A 14,002-nucleotide genomic window follows, 5' to 3' on the forward strand; every position below is an offset into this window, starting at 1 on the left:
TCACCAAAAATAGACTGATCTTCATAAGCTATTTGTGGGAGCTTGCTGTGACCAAAATTGCTGTTCAGCATCCTACAACAGAGACAGTGAAAGAACAAAAACACCTATTCTTTTTAGAAGTCCTTTGGAGAGACCTAAGATGAGATGAAGTGAAGCATAAATATAAATTCCCTCATTCTTGAATCCACTTTGGTGGTACGTGACAATAGGTTATGCTTCATCTTTTGTAGCCTGTGGAATTAGGAACTTACCATAAAGGCTAGCAATGGAGGAAACCTATGTTTTCTATGATGCAGTTACACTCTCCTTATAAATCATTATACCAGTTACTTCAGTACTTCCCCTTCACCACGTCAGCTTCTTGCTGCCTACATGGGGAACTCCCAAGGAAATGTTGCTGTGTACTGTTCCAGTTCAAATCAAGACATTATGAGAATTGAATATTTCTATACCCTCATGGTTTTTTTGACTATATTGTGTATCTATAACACCTCTTTGGTCTTTGACAGAATAATTCAAAAATGAATCACACAGTGAATGTATGACAAAGTTGTGGAAGAACTTTTTGGATTGGTTTCTCTGGAGTGTCAGAGGCTGAGGAGTATAAAAAAATAATAACTGGTATTGATAGAGTAAACAGTTTTTCCCCCAAGGTGGAAATCTCAAATACTAAAGGGCACAGCTTTAAGATGAGAGGAGGAAAGTTTAAATGAGATTTATGAGGCTTTTTTTTTTAAACACAGAGAGTGGCAGGTAACTGAAATGGACTGCCAGGGGAAGTGACGGAAGCAGATGTGATAGAAATGGTTAAGAGGCAATTAGAAAGTATATGAACAGGCAAGGAATGGAGAGATACAGACCATGGAAGGATATAGACTGTTCATGTGCTTTCTAATTGATCATGTCTATGTAACAGATGGAATTAGTTTGGATTGGCATCATAGCCGGCAGAGATTTCATGAGTCAAAGAGCCTGTTCCTGTTCTATGTCTGAACATAGTGCCGATCACACCTTAAGAGGCAGTCTCACTCCTTGAAGACTCCACTTTCAATACATGGTTATGGATGGTTGTGTGCACCACTGCATTTGGGTAGCCATGGCTTACTTGGTCGCATTATTGTCCCTGAGCCAGAAGGTTCTGGGTGTCAATTTCACTCCAGAAACTCAAATATAAAAATTTAGGCTAACCACCTGTTTTGTACTGCGAGAATGCTACATTGTCACAGGCGCTGTTTCTCAGCTGTAATAATCAATCAAGGTTCTCTGAAAGCAGTGTAGGAGGCGCCACAGGACTATCAGCAATCAAGATTCTTGATCAAGTTCTGGTTTAAGATGGTGCTATTGAATGCATGCGACAGCTCACTTGTAACTCAAAAGGCAAGAAATTTGACAAAAAACATAGAAACATAGAAAATAGGTGCAGGAGTAGGCCATTCGGCCCTTCGAGCCTGCACCGCCATTCAGTATGATCATGGCTGATCATCCAACTCAGAACCCTGTACCTGCTTTCTCTCCATACCCCCTGATCCCTTTAGCCACAAGGGCCATATCTAACTTCCTCTTAAATATAGCCAATGAACCGGCCTCAACTGTTTCCTGTGGCAGAGAATTCCACAGATTCACCACTCTCTGTGGAAAGAAGTTTTTCCTCATCTCAGTCCTAAAAGGCTTCCCCTTTATCCTTAAACTGTGACCCCTCGTTCTGGACTTCCCCAACATTGGAAACAATCTTCCTGCATCTAGCCTGTCCAATCCCTTTAGAATTTTATATGTTTCATTAAGATCCCCCCTCAATCTTCTAAATTCCAGTGAGTATAAGCCTAGTCGATCCAGTCTTTCTTCATATGAAAGTCCTGCCATCCCAGGAATCAATCTGGTGAACCTTCTCTGTACTCCCTCTATGGCAAGAATGTCTTTCCTCAGATTAGGGGACCAAAACTGCACACAATACTCCAGCTGTGGTCTCACCAAGGCCTTGTACAACTGCAGTAGAACCTCCCTGCTCCTGTACTCAAATGTTCAAAAAGCAAAAAAGCAGTTTTGCTTTTTGCCCTGGATTTGCCTGCCTGCCATTTTTACTTTTCACCTTATGCTGCTAATATCACCTTTTCTGATGTAAATTGTGGTAAACTATCACTGCAAACAATGAAGAAGCAAGTGGAGGCAAAGCTAATTTGAAGGATGGTCTTGGCCCGAAACGTTGGCTACTCTTTTCTCACGGATGCTGCCTGACCTACTGAGTTCTTCCAGCGTTGTGTACGTATTCTTTGAAGGATGGGCCATGCGGGTGCATTGCAAGGATTTGCAGAGGAGATGATGCAGAAAAGTATTGATGCCTATCCTCCTAACAATAGGCTTGGGCCTATTCCGGCTGCTCCAGGGAGCAGATCTAAGGACTCAATCTGGTTTGGATTGCTTGTTTGCTCGCATTGTTTGCATAATGTGTGTGAGATTTTTTCCCCTCTTTCTCTGCAAAGTGGTTATGGTCTTTCCCTTTCTTTTAAATTGGCATCATCAGGTTTCCTGCTTTGTAGCTACCTGTAAACAAACAAATCTTAAGATATATACTTTATACATTCTTTGATCATAAATGTACTTTGAATCTTTGAAGTTAGCACTTGTGTAATATAGAAACAGAGGATATGGGAATACATAGCAGGTCAGACAGAATCTGAGGGAATATTTATTGTTGTGAAGCACTGAGTCAATTTTACACCCTCCATATTCACAGAAATACATAGCACAGAAAACGGACCTTCAGCCCACCTCATCCATACTGACCTTTTTCGTCTATGCACACTCATCTCACTAGCCTGCATTGGATCTAAGTCCTTCTGCAGGAGATGTTCCGAACATCTTGCATAATGGTATTGGTCCATGGCATAAAAAAGGCTGGGAACTCAGGTTCTACGCTTTGTCTCTTAAACGTGGTAAGTGCATCTGATTCCACCACTTCCTCGGACAACATGTTCCAGATATCAGGCACTATGTGAAAACCTTTCCCCTCGTATCGCATTTAAAATTCCTTCCTCTCACCTTAATCTATTCCTTTTGTTTTCATACCAAGGCAAAGAAATTCTGCCTTTCTGTTGTAGCTGTATTTCTTATAATTTTGTATTACTCTATCAGGTCACCCCTCAGACTCTTTCGTTCTGGGGACTTGATAGAAATTTATAAAATTATAAGTCAGAATACTTTTCTCAGGGTAGAAATGTCAAATACTAGGTAGGGGACATGCATTAAAGGTGAGGGGGTTGAGGAAAACGTTTTACACAGACAATGGTAGGGGCCTGGAATGGGTAGCAGGGGTAATGGTGGAAAGGTGGCATTTAAGAGACCTTTAGACAGACACAGGAGCATACAGGCAATGGAGAGAAATGGATCGCATGCAGGCAAACGAGATGGCATCATGATGCGGTTATTGTGACCTGCTCCTGCGCTGTAGTGTTCCATGTTATATGTTCCGTAACTAAAGTCCTCCAATTCAGGAAGCATCCTGGTGGATCTCCTCTGCACTCTCACATCCTTCCTACTGTGTGACAGCGAGAATGGCAAACAATACTTAAAATGTGCTCTCATCATTCTTGGAGAGTTGCAACTTCACCTCCCAACTTTTATATTCTGTGCTCTGATCCATGGAAGAAAGCATGCCATATGCCTTTTTCATTGTCCTATTTACCTGTGTTGATACTTTTAGGGAACTACGGACCTGAACACAAAGATCCCTGTGACTATCGAAGTTTCTCATGTCCTTCTATTCACTGCATAGATCCTACTTTTACCTGACTTCTCAAAATTCATCGGCTTCTATTTTTCAGGAATAAGTACCATTTGCCAAGGCACCAGCCAGCTTAATATTTAATCTATAAACTGCAGTAGCCTTAGATAACCTTTCTCAGCACCACCAATTTTCAGGTCATCTGCAAGCTTACTAATCATTTCTCCTACATTCACTTTTAGGTTGTTAATATATATCATAAAGGCCACAGTGCTGATTCCTGTGGTACGCCACAAGCCACAGACTTGCAATCAGAAAAATATCCTTCTTCCACCACTCTCCTTCCTATCAATGCGCCGATTTTGGAGCAATTAGCTAGCTTGGATCTTAACTTTATGGAGTGGCCAACCATGCAGGCCTGGTAAAATGCCTTACTGAAGTTCATATAGACAACGCCTACCACCCATCTTTCATCAGTCTTAGCAGATATATCCTCAAAACTCAATCAAATTAGTGATGCAGGAACTTATTTTAGCTAAAGCATGTTGACCATACCTGATTAGTCCTTGCTTTTCCAAACATACATAAATCCTATCCCTTCAAATGTTCCCCAATTGTTTCCCTACTACTAAAGTAAGACTTGCTGGTCTGTAGTTACTTAGCTTATTCTTGCTGCCCTTCTTAAATAAAGGAAAAACATTGACTATTTTCCAGTCTTCTGGTACTTCATTGATGGCTAATGTAGTTGCAAATATCTCTGTCATGGCCCTAGCTATCTCCTCCCTTGATAGATTGCATCTGGCCATGGGGGTTTATCAATGCTTATGCTTTCTGTGACATCCAACACCCCCCATCCCCACACTCTAGACTATTAACCTGCCCCTCAATGAACTCAGTATCTTCCAAGCCTTTTTCCTTCATGAATACACATGAGAAGTATTTATTTAAGGCAATGCCCATATCCCCTGGCTTCACACGTAAATTACCCCTTTGATGTCCAAAGGGACTTGCTCTTGGCTATCTTCTTGATCCTGATACACTTATACAGTGCCCTGAGACTCTCCTTATTCTTAATTGCCAAGGATGTTTTATGACCCGTCTTTGCCCTTTTAATTCTTGTTCTCTCCTATACCCTCAATGTTATTCAAAGTACTCACTCAATTCTAGTTACTTATCCTTGTCATCTGCTTACTTTTTTCCCTGATCAAACCTTCAATTTCCTTGTCATCTATGGTCCTTTAATCTTGTCATTTTTGCCTGTCACTCTTATTGATATGTACTTACCCTATTCTCTTTTAAAAGACTCCCACTTGTCAGATGTCATTTTACTCACAAGCAACCGTTCACAATATGTACTCATCAGCTCTCCTCGTATGCTACAGTAATTGAATTCTCCCAAGTTAGAACCTTAAGTAAAGAACAATCCTAATCCTTTTTCATAATTACCTTGAATCTTAGAGGATGATCTTCCAAGAGCACCACAACCTTGTCGTGGTTTGGAGGCTTGTGTGCCTCGATGACCCAGAGAGTTATGTTGGCTGGAGTCAGGGCTTTATGCTTTGGCTCTTGTTAGGATCATCCAGGCCCAACAGGTTAAAGGGTAGAGGCCAGACTAAGAGTGGGTCACTGGTCTCCAGGTTCAGGGTATCAGCTCAAGGCTAACAACCCTGACTGGTAAAACAAAACTGTCATGGAAACAGCAATGAAGAATCCTTCTACAACTAAGTGTGATGATATTCCTCAGTCTCCACCCGGCATTTACATGACTGATAATGGTGAAAACCGAGAAGTGGCTACTGACATGATGAAGGAAGCCCTGAACACTGCTAGAAACGGAAGACCTTCATTGCTGCCCTAAACACCAGCAGTGTAATGGGCAGTAAGTTAGAGAATGATGGTGTTGGATCTGAATGGAGATGGAATTGCTCAAAAGGTTCTCTGGAAGTCAAGAACGAGTCTCAGAAAGGCAGCGTCCATTATTAAGGACCTCCAGCACCCAGGGCATGCCCCTTTCTAACTGTTACCAACAGGTAGGAGGTTCAGAAGCCTGAAGGCACACACTCAGCGATTCAGGAACAGCTTCTTCCCCTCTGCCATCTGATTCCTATATGGACATTGAATCTTTGGACACTATCTCATTTTTTTAATATACAGTATTTCTGTTTTTGCACTTTAAAAAAATCTATTCAATATACATAATTGATTTACTTGTTTATTATTATTAGTATCTTATTTCTTATTTTTTTCTCTCTCTCTGCTAGATTATGTATGGCATTGAACTTCTGCTGCTAAGTTAACAAATTTCACATCACATGCTGGTGATAATAAACCTGATTCTGAAATCTTGTGTTATAGCCATTTTACTAAATGTTCATGACAGAAATAACAGTTAAACACCCTAAGCAACTAGCTCTAACTGTAAACAATTCACTCTAACAAAGAATCTGCCTCATGGTCTTTCCTTTACTGAAATCTGGTTCAAGCTGGAGAGATAAGGGAATCTTCTCTGATAAGAACAGCCTGCGAGACAAAGACAGTCTTGATTTATGCCACCAAGACATCTCGTGTGTAGAGACAAAGAAACAATAGAAGTACAGAACCAGCTGTATTAAAAGTTACTGAAAATCCACTGTACCTTTATAAACAGGTGATTGAAACATATTAGCAGCCAATAAGGAAGTATAAGAAAATAACAGATTAAATCCTAATCCAACAATGGTTATTGTTTCCCACCACTGCCATCACCTGTTAAACCCAAGTGCTGCTTTGTCTCTAGTTGGACTATTTACATAATGTCTCAAAATGCACTCAAACTTCACCCCATTTAAGCCCCTTGCACTAAGGCAATCCCTGACAATATTGAAAGGAATATTTCTCCCCAAATCCACCCTGATAACATCCAATGATATTATGTTTCATTCAGATTCCTCTCACTCCTCTATGCTTGAGAAGATGCAAACGTAGCCCACCAAATCACTGTTCATTATATATAATCCAGTCATTCCATGCATTTCTTCTCCAAACTGCTTTCAATGCAGTAACATTTTTTCTCAATTAAGACCAAGTTTGTGTTAAAATGTGGCATTGCCACTCTGCAAAACTGCTGCATAACTTCCATAATTCAGCATTCAGTTTCCTGAGATAGAGAGAAAAAAACATTAATATTCTATTAGCTTTCCTAATCACTTGCAGTATCTGCATTTCATTTCATGCACTAGAGCACCCAAATCCCTCAACATCTCAGAGCTTTACAATCTCTCACGAGTTAGATATCTTTGTAGTGTCAAAACAGACAGTTCTAAGTCTTCCCACATTGTAATACATTTGCCAATTCTTTGCAACCCCCTTATGTCCTCTTTGGAACTTATTTTCCTACCTAGTTTGGTATCGTCAGTATATTCAGCCACCACATTTTTGGTGACTTTATCCATGTAATTTCTATAAATTGTAAAATGTTAAACATTTATTACAGATCCTATTGTACACCGCTTGTTATGTCTGGCCAACCAGACAAAGACCCAGTTACACCTACTCTGTTTCATATTAGCCAATCTTCTCCCCATACCAATAAGTTACTTCCTACACCAAGGGTTTTTATTTTCTATTATAACCTTTGACTTTCTGGAAATTTAAGGTTAATGTCTACATCAATATCCCTTTATATAGAGAATGTGTTTCACTTTCAAAGAATTTTAATTAATTGGTCAAACATGATTTTTTTACGAACTTGAATTCTTCAAAGCACATCTTATAACACCTTTAATAAAAGGTTCTTATGTTCTCCGTAAGACAGATATTAAACTAAGTGGTCTGTGGTTTATTGCTTTCAGTTTCCTTTTCAATATACATAAACAAATTTTCGTGATAGAATGCAGTGAGGTTAATTTTGCATGCAAACAAGTTAATAATTGGCAGATTAATTATGAAGTGGCAATGATAATAAAATACATCATACATTTAACAAAAAAAGAAAAACTTAAAAAGTAACTACAAGTGTGTTTGGAAACATCAGGTTGGAATGTATAAACTCATAGTGGGAAACTTAGGATGAATGGACCAGGTAAGGCTGTGATAAAAGGAAGCATTAGTGATCTTCAGAAAATGGTATATTGAAATTTGTTGTGTTAGCACAAGTAGAGATCCAAGGAAATCAGGAATGTTTATTTTAACTGTCATTCCCAAGCACCATGCCAATGCCTCAGTAGTTTAAAATTGGTTTTCAGTTTCATGGTTCTACTGGCACTACTTTTCTGCAAGATATGAAAGACAAGATCAAAAAGCATCCATAAAAACATGGTAGTGTCTGATAATACAAAGGGATTCTAGTTTTATCAGACAGTAAAATACCTCAAGACATAAGTGTCAGTCTCAGGCAGGTCATCAGTATGATCGGCTGGGTATAGGTGAAAGGTGCGCTTACTGATTTGGATTGAAAATTAGTGATTGACTTAACACATATTAACCTTCAAGTAATAGCTATTTGAAACAGACATATAATTTTCATTTGAGATTCATAATTCCTCAAACAGGCAGAAATTCTGAGATCTAAATGCTGAACTACATTACCCAGGCAATGAATGCTTCTACATCTTACTATAATAGAGAAAAATTTTCACTTATGTCGTCTATGTCTCCTTGGATTCTTATTATCTATACAATAGTTTATGCTACCTACAGTACAATATGTTTAAGTGTTTACCAAGTGTGCAATCTTTCAGATCAGCTACTAAGGCCAGTCTCAAGCTGGTCTGAGAGATCACTCTACTTACTAGGACTGATCACAGGGGAAACTTGATAGATCAGCAATGAGAAATATCATGAAGTGCTGAATACATTGAACATTGATCCTCCTGATATATTACTGGAAAATATAAGCAAGTTAAAGCATAATCTGGAATAAACAATAACAACATCCTTTTTAAAAAATGACCAAACTGATCCAATTTTGGTACCTCATTATTCTTTTGCAATTATACTTGTCTCTGTTAACTTAGGTCTGATAATGGTTCTATGAAATATATTTGGATGTTCTAAGGTGCTATGCAAATCCAAATTAATATTACTGATTATTCATACAAAACAGTTGTATTATTGTTACCAGGAAATTGCACAAGGACGTACAGAGACTAAGTAAATATTCATTGTGTGCAAAAGTCCATTGAAAGCAGTTTGTGAGTGAGCAGGAAACTCACTTATGAAAGATAAAGGCAGATATACAATAGGAAGACTAATGATTAAGTCATGCAGAATTCTTACTATAAAACAAACAAGTAGCTGATAATACACAATATTACTTTTTGAAACAACAAGTGCTTTTACATTGCAATACTTCAACCCTTACACTGTACTTTGATACAGTACAACACCCTTGGTCTGCTCCAAGACCTCAGATGTGTACCTGGACATTTCCTGGTATGCAGTTATTCTGATTCCAGAAAAAATAGATTTTGAGGAAAACCATATTTTCACACTGGTCACTGAATATTCCTCTTGAAAAATTTATATCATGAAGAGTTTGCACAGAACCATATAGAAATTATGTCACTGAAACAAGATATTTGGCACCACAGCTTTTGTTCAATGCTTATGAGCCAAATGAGCTTTGTTTTAACCTTCATTTACTACATCCCATCCATGTTTCCTTTTATTCCTTTCTCTCTCTGCTATTTATTTAATTTGCATTTATATAATACACTAGGTCACAAATTAGATCGATTTACTCCAAACATTTACTTGTACTCAACATTATAATCCACTTTTAAAAGCAAACCCAGGAGGTACTGGATGTACTGTACTTTGAATGAACAACATCACTAATCACTATCACTTCTGGAAACAGTACCCGCAAATCCACTGGCTCCTTGCAATTTTATGACAAATTGCAGAAGACAATTTTCACAGGGCCATTTTCAAGCTTATCAAAGTGAAAAATTAAAGAGATTACAATGGAAGAATAAAGTTAACTCAACTGATTTCACCATAACATATAGTTTATTTCTTCAATTTGTTAGTGAGGGGAAGGTTAAGTGTGAAATTCAAATTTCATGGAATGTCTGTACCAGCTCTAGTTTATTCTGATAACGTGATTCATTCAAGAACCTCAATACTGTGTTACCCCTATATTGGTGTGAATTCCAAAGAGACACTAAAAGATATTTTACACAATTATCACAAAATTGTGAAGACAGAAGATAAATGGATTAACATTTGCAGTTAATCAAAGACAAAGAAACATTTCTTTCAGTCAAAGGTGCATTAATCAAATTACATTTCATAGGTATCAACAGGGTTGCTCAAGTATCATCCCAAGTTTTGCTTCAATTTTAGGACAAAGAAAACCAATATAAATACATGGCAGGCAGCCTCTCCAATTTAGTCAGCTGAATAAGTGACTTTGTACCCAAATATATCAATGGTAAATCTCCAAAAAGCCCTCACCACCTCCCCATTTATTCCCAAATATTTGTTTGTATATCTGTTATTTTCTTCTATCTTGAATATTTATTCACTAATGAGCAGTCACATTGTCCATTCTTGATAAACCTGCTGCCATAGCAATGAAACTGACTGACTGAGGAAAGACCATATACAAAGTGATCAGTTAATTTTATTGCCTGGATGGCCTGCTAAAATAACAGTGAGCTGTCTGCCTATGGAAGGTAAGTCTGTATGAATTGGCTTATCTTACAAAATGCAAATACAATGACTGAGAAATTTTACCCAGCAAGCAGTTTGCAGAAACCATTTAAAGCATTTCTGTGGAGATGGTAAAACACAAAAGTTAACCCAGTACTAAGGACTGTGAGAAAACCAGGAAATAAACAAGCTGAAATAAAGACTAAAACACTAGAAACAAGAGGGGACAGAGAAACAGTTAATGATTCAGCTTTCATTAGAGTTGGGAGAAGTTCGAAATGAAACAAGTTGCTGAGCAAGTAGTGAGGAAAGGATGGAGAGAGAGAGAGAATAGACAGGTTGAGAGGGAGAGAGAGAGAATGCAGTACACCATATTGTAAGAAATACAAGTGAATTACAACTTCATCTAGACAGAGGGACGTATGTGGGATGGGAAGAGATGAAAGATCAGATTCCAGATTTCACTCATTTTCTTCTGCTCTCTCAAACATATAATTTGTTGCTCTCTAGCCTTTCTGAGCCCAAACAATCACCACTCAGGTCAATCTCTCTCGGTCTCCACCCTATCATAAGCTTTCTCTGTTGTTCTCCTTGCCCCTCCTCACCTTTCTCTGCAATGGAAAACTCAATTTATCTTTAACTTTTCCCATCCATGATGAAAAGTCAGCAATCTGAAATATCAACTTTGTTTCTCTTTCAATGCTGCCTGAACTGCTGAGTATTTCCAGCATTTTCTGTTTATTTCAGATCTCCATAAAGAAGTGTTTTACTATTGAATCAGTCAGGGAGACTGGGTGAGGGAATGGGGAAGTGTACACAGTATTTTTGCAGTGTCAGATCACCAGCTAATCTGACCCTACAAAATTCAAGTTACCAATTCCTTTGAGTGATCTTTCTTAAACAAGTTTCATGTTGATCTTGTAAGGGCTAGAAGAAAAAGTTGTGAGTTGAGTTATTCATAAAATTGCAATCATAATGCTTTGGATATACTGGCCCAGAAATTACTGTCACATAGGAAAAGATAGATTTGTGGAGTGTGACGTGGGTGACCTTAGACTTGTAGCTAAACTGTGTAATTGAATAATTTTGATAATGGTAAGTGATACTGTGAGAGAAAATATACAAGAGCATCTTACAGAGTATTCTACATAAAAAAAGAACTGAACAACTTGCTGTATAATTCTATAACACATAGGAGCAGAATTATGCCATTTGGCCCATTGAATATGCTCTGCCATTCGAACATGGGTGATTTATTATCCTTCTCAACCTCGCTTTCCTGTATTCTCCGTCACTTTTGATGCCCTTACTAATCAAGAACCTATCAACCTCTGCTTTAAAAAATCCATTTATTTATTTGGATACAGCGTGGAATAGGTTCTTCCAGCCCTTCGAACCATGCTGCCCCAGGAACCCCAGTCTACCACAATTTAACCCTACAACAGTGATTCCCAAAGGGAGCGGTTACATGTCCGAAGGGGCATTAGGGCAATGAAAGTCGTTGGGAGGCTTTTAAGATTCTTAGGGGAGGGGCGGAACCCTTAATTTGAGGCATGAGATCTAAACGACCATCAGTACAGCAGGCACTTCCAAACAAATGGATGAGGCACTGGAACATAGGAGGAGCCATAGCTCTGCAGGTGGTGAGTACCTGTTGTCACAACGAGTCTGAAACTTGGCAATCTCATCCAACCTTACCTATCAAACACATTATTGGGGATGCATAAATTAGCAACCAGGATGCCCAACAGTTCCCCCTGACTCGAGGCACAGAACAAGTTCATGCAAGTTACCAGTTGGTAAGTCAAATACACCCTCTCAACCTTCTTTACAGATCTACAGAAAACAGGTTGCACAATGATACAGTGCTGGTTGGAACCGAACAGTGAAATAGAGCCAATTAGCGAACTGCCGACCTCGAGGATTCCACCTGAGGTGATCAAAGCGACTTAGGCTTCATATGTGCAGTCAAGAAATATCTTTGGGAATTATGATACCTTACGGGATTGGTCAATCACGATAACTGGAATAGTATAAAGGTAGCTTGCTGAACATCAGCTCTATTCTGACTAACATTCAGATTACAATCTGAATCCTTGTAAAATGTAATTTTCGCTGTTATGATCATCTTCATCTTGCTGTTCCTTTGTGTGCCGCTACCATTGTTTCATCCGTGTCAACTTGCTACTGTTGTCAACATCTGATAGGCATTCCCAGTTTGTGTTTTTTAAATTTAAATTTAGCCCTGTTAATAATGGATAAATACGTACAGCACAATCTCTATGAGTCAGAAGGTGGAGAAGAAAGTGTGTCAATACAATGTTACATACCTGGAATGTGGTTTTATTCCATTCCCATTAGATCAGTGATGCCCCCAAGTGTCTTATTTGTAATAGTGTACTGTTTAATGAAACCATGAAACTATCAAGATTGGAAGAATACTTCCGTAAAAGACACCCTGAAAAGGCTACTTATGGTATTACTCAGTTTCAGAAGATGAAGGAAGCATTTGAAAAGTGTTGTACACTCAAGTCATTTGCTAAAAAAGTTAAAATGACCTTGGCAGTGGTCCCATTGCTTCTCAAAACATTTCCAAAATGACAGCAAAGTGTGGAAAATCTCATACAAATTATTGAAAGATTAATAATGCCCCCATACCATAGCTCACCACTGTTCTCAAAATATATACCACTATTTTAAAACCAATTCTTCTGAGTAATAACTCTGTAGCTCGTTGTATTGATGAAATGAGTAAGGACATTAAGTATCGACTGTGCAGAGCTATGAAAACAGAAATTGCTTGGACATTGTTACGAGTGACGTTTGCTGTCATAACTTGAACCAGATATGTCAACTCCTGCTAAAAACCATCAAGCTCAAGGATCACATTGATATCGAAGTTGTTGTACAGCGTACAGGTATTGTGTAAGCTAGGTTTAAACACAAATAAAAAATTAAAGCAGAATCATTTTCTCATGTTAGCAAATGGTTGACATGTTTTTACATTATGGGGGCACCAAAAAGTATATTGTGCCTAAGAGGGGCATTGGCAAATATGAAAGTGCTTTGGGAGAGCATTGGCAGGTATGAAAGTGCTTTAGGGAGGCGTTAGGCTATAAAAGGTTGGGAAACACTGCCCTACAATAATCACAAGACAATTTAAAATGACCAATTAACTTACCTGCAATGTGTTTGGACTATGGGAGGAAATCAGAGCACCCGGGGAAAACCAACGCATTCCAGGGGAAGGACACACAGAGACTCCCTACAGAGGATGGCAAAACCGAACTCTATCCCCCTCCTGAACTGTAATAGTGTCACGCTAACCACTACGTTGCTGTGGCACCCCATATACTCAATAACTTGGTCTCCAAAGCAGCTTGTGCAAATGGATTCCAGAGATTCACCAGCCTCTGGTTTAAGACTTTCCCATTACTAGAAACATCCTCTTCATGTCCATTCTGCTTTTTAATATTTGGTTGGTTTCATTCTTCTAAACTCCAGAGACAAATCTGGCAACAATAATTTTTCAATAATTTATATACGGCTATAACCACATTATAGTATTGATTGTAAGGCCGCTTGGGTAATCCCTAAGTTGCAAAAAGCAACGAATGTGTGAATGCCTTTATTTATACTTAATGTAAA

At 38.6% G+C, this 14,002-nt stretch overlaps 1 protein-coding gene across 2 annotated transcripts in view; it reads right to left on the bottom strand.

Moving 5' to 3' along the window:
- Nucleotides 1-14,002, bottom strand: part of LOC140741550 (guanine nucleotide-binding protein G(I)/G(S)/G(O) subunit gamma-7-like) — a 256,838-nt gene that overhangs the window by 37,087 nt on the left and 205,749 nt on the right. The window lies entirely within an intron of this gene.

This window comes from Hemitrygon akajei, chromosome 2 (assembly GCF_048418815.1).
Source record: "Hemitrygon akajei chromosome 2, sHemAka1.3, whole genome shotgun sequence".
Taxonomy (NCBI): Eukaryota; Metazoa; Chordata; class Chondrichthyes; order Myliobatiformes; family Dasyatidae; genus Hemitrygon; species Hemitrygon akajei.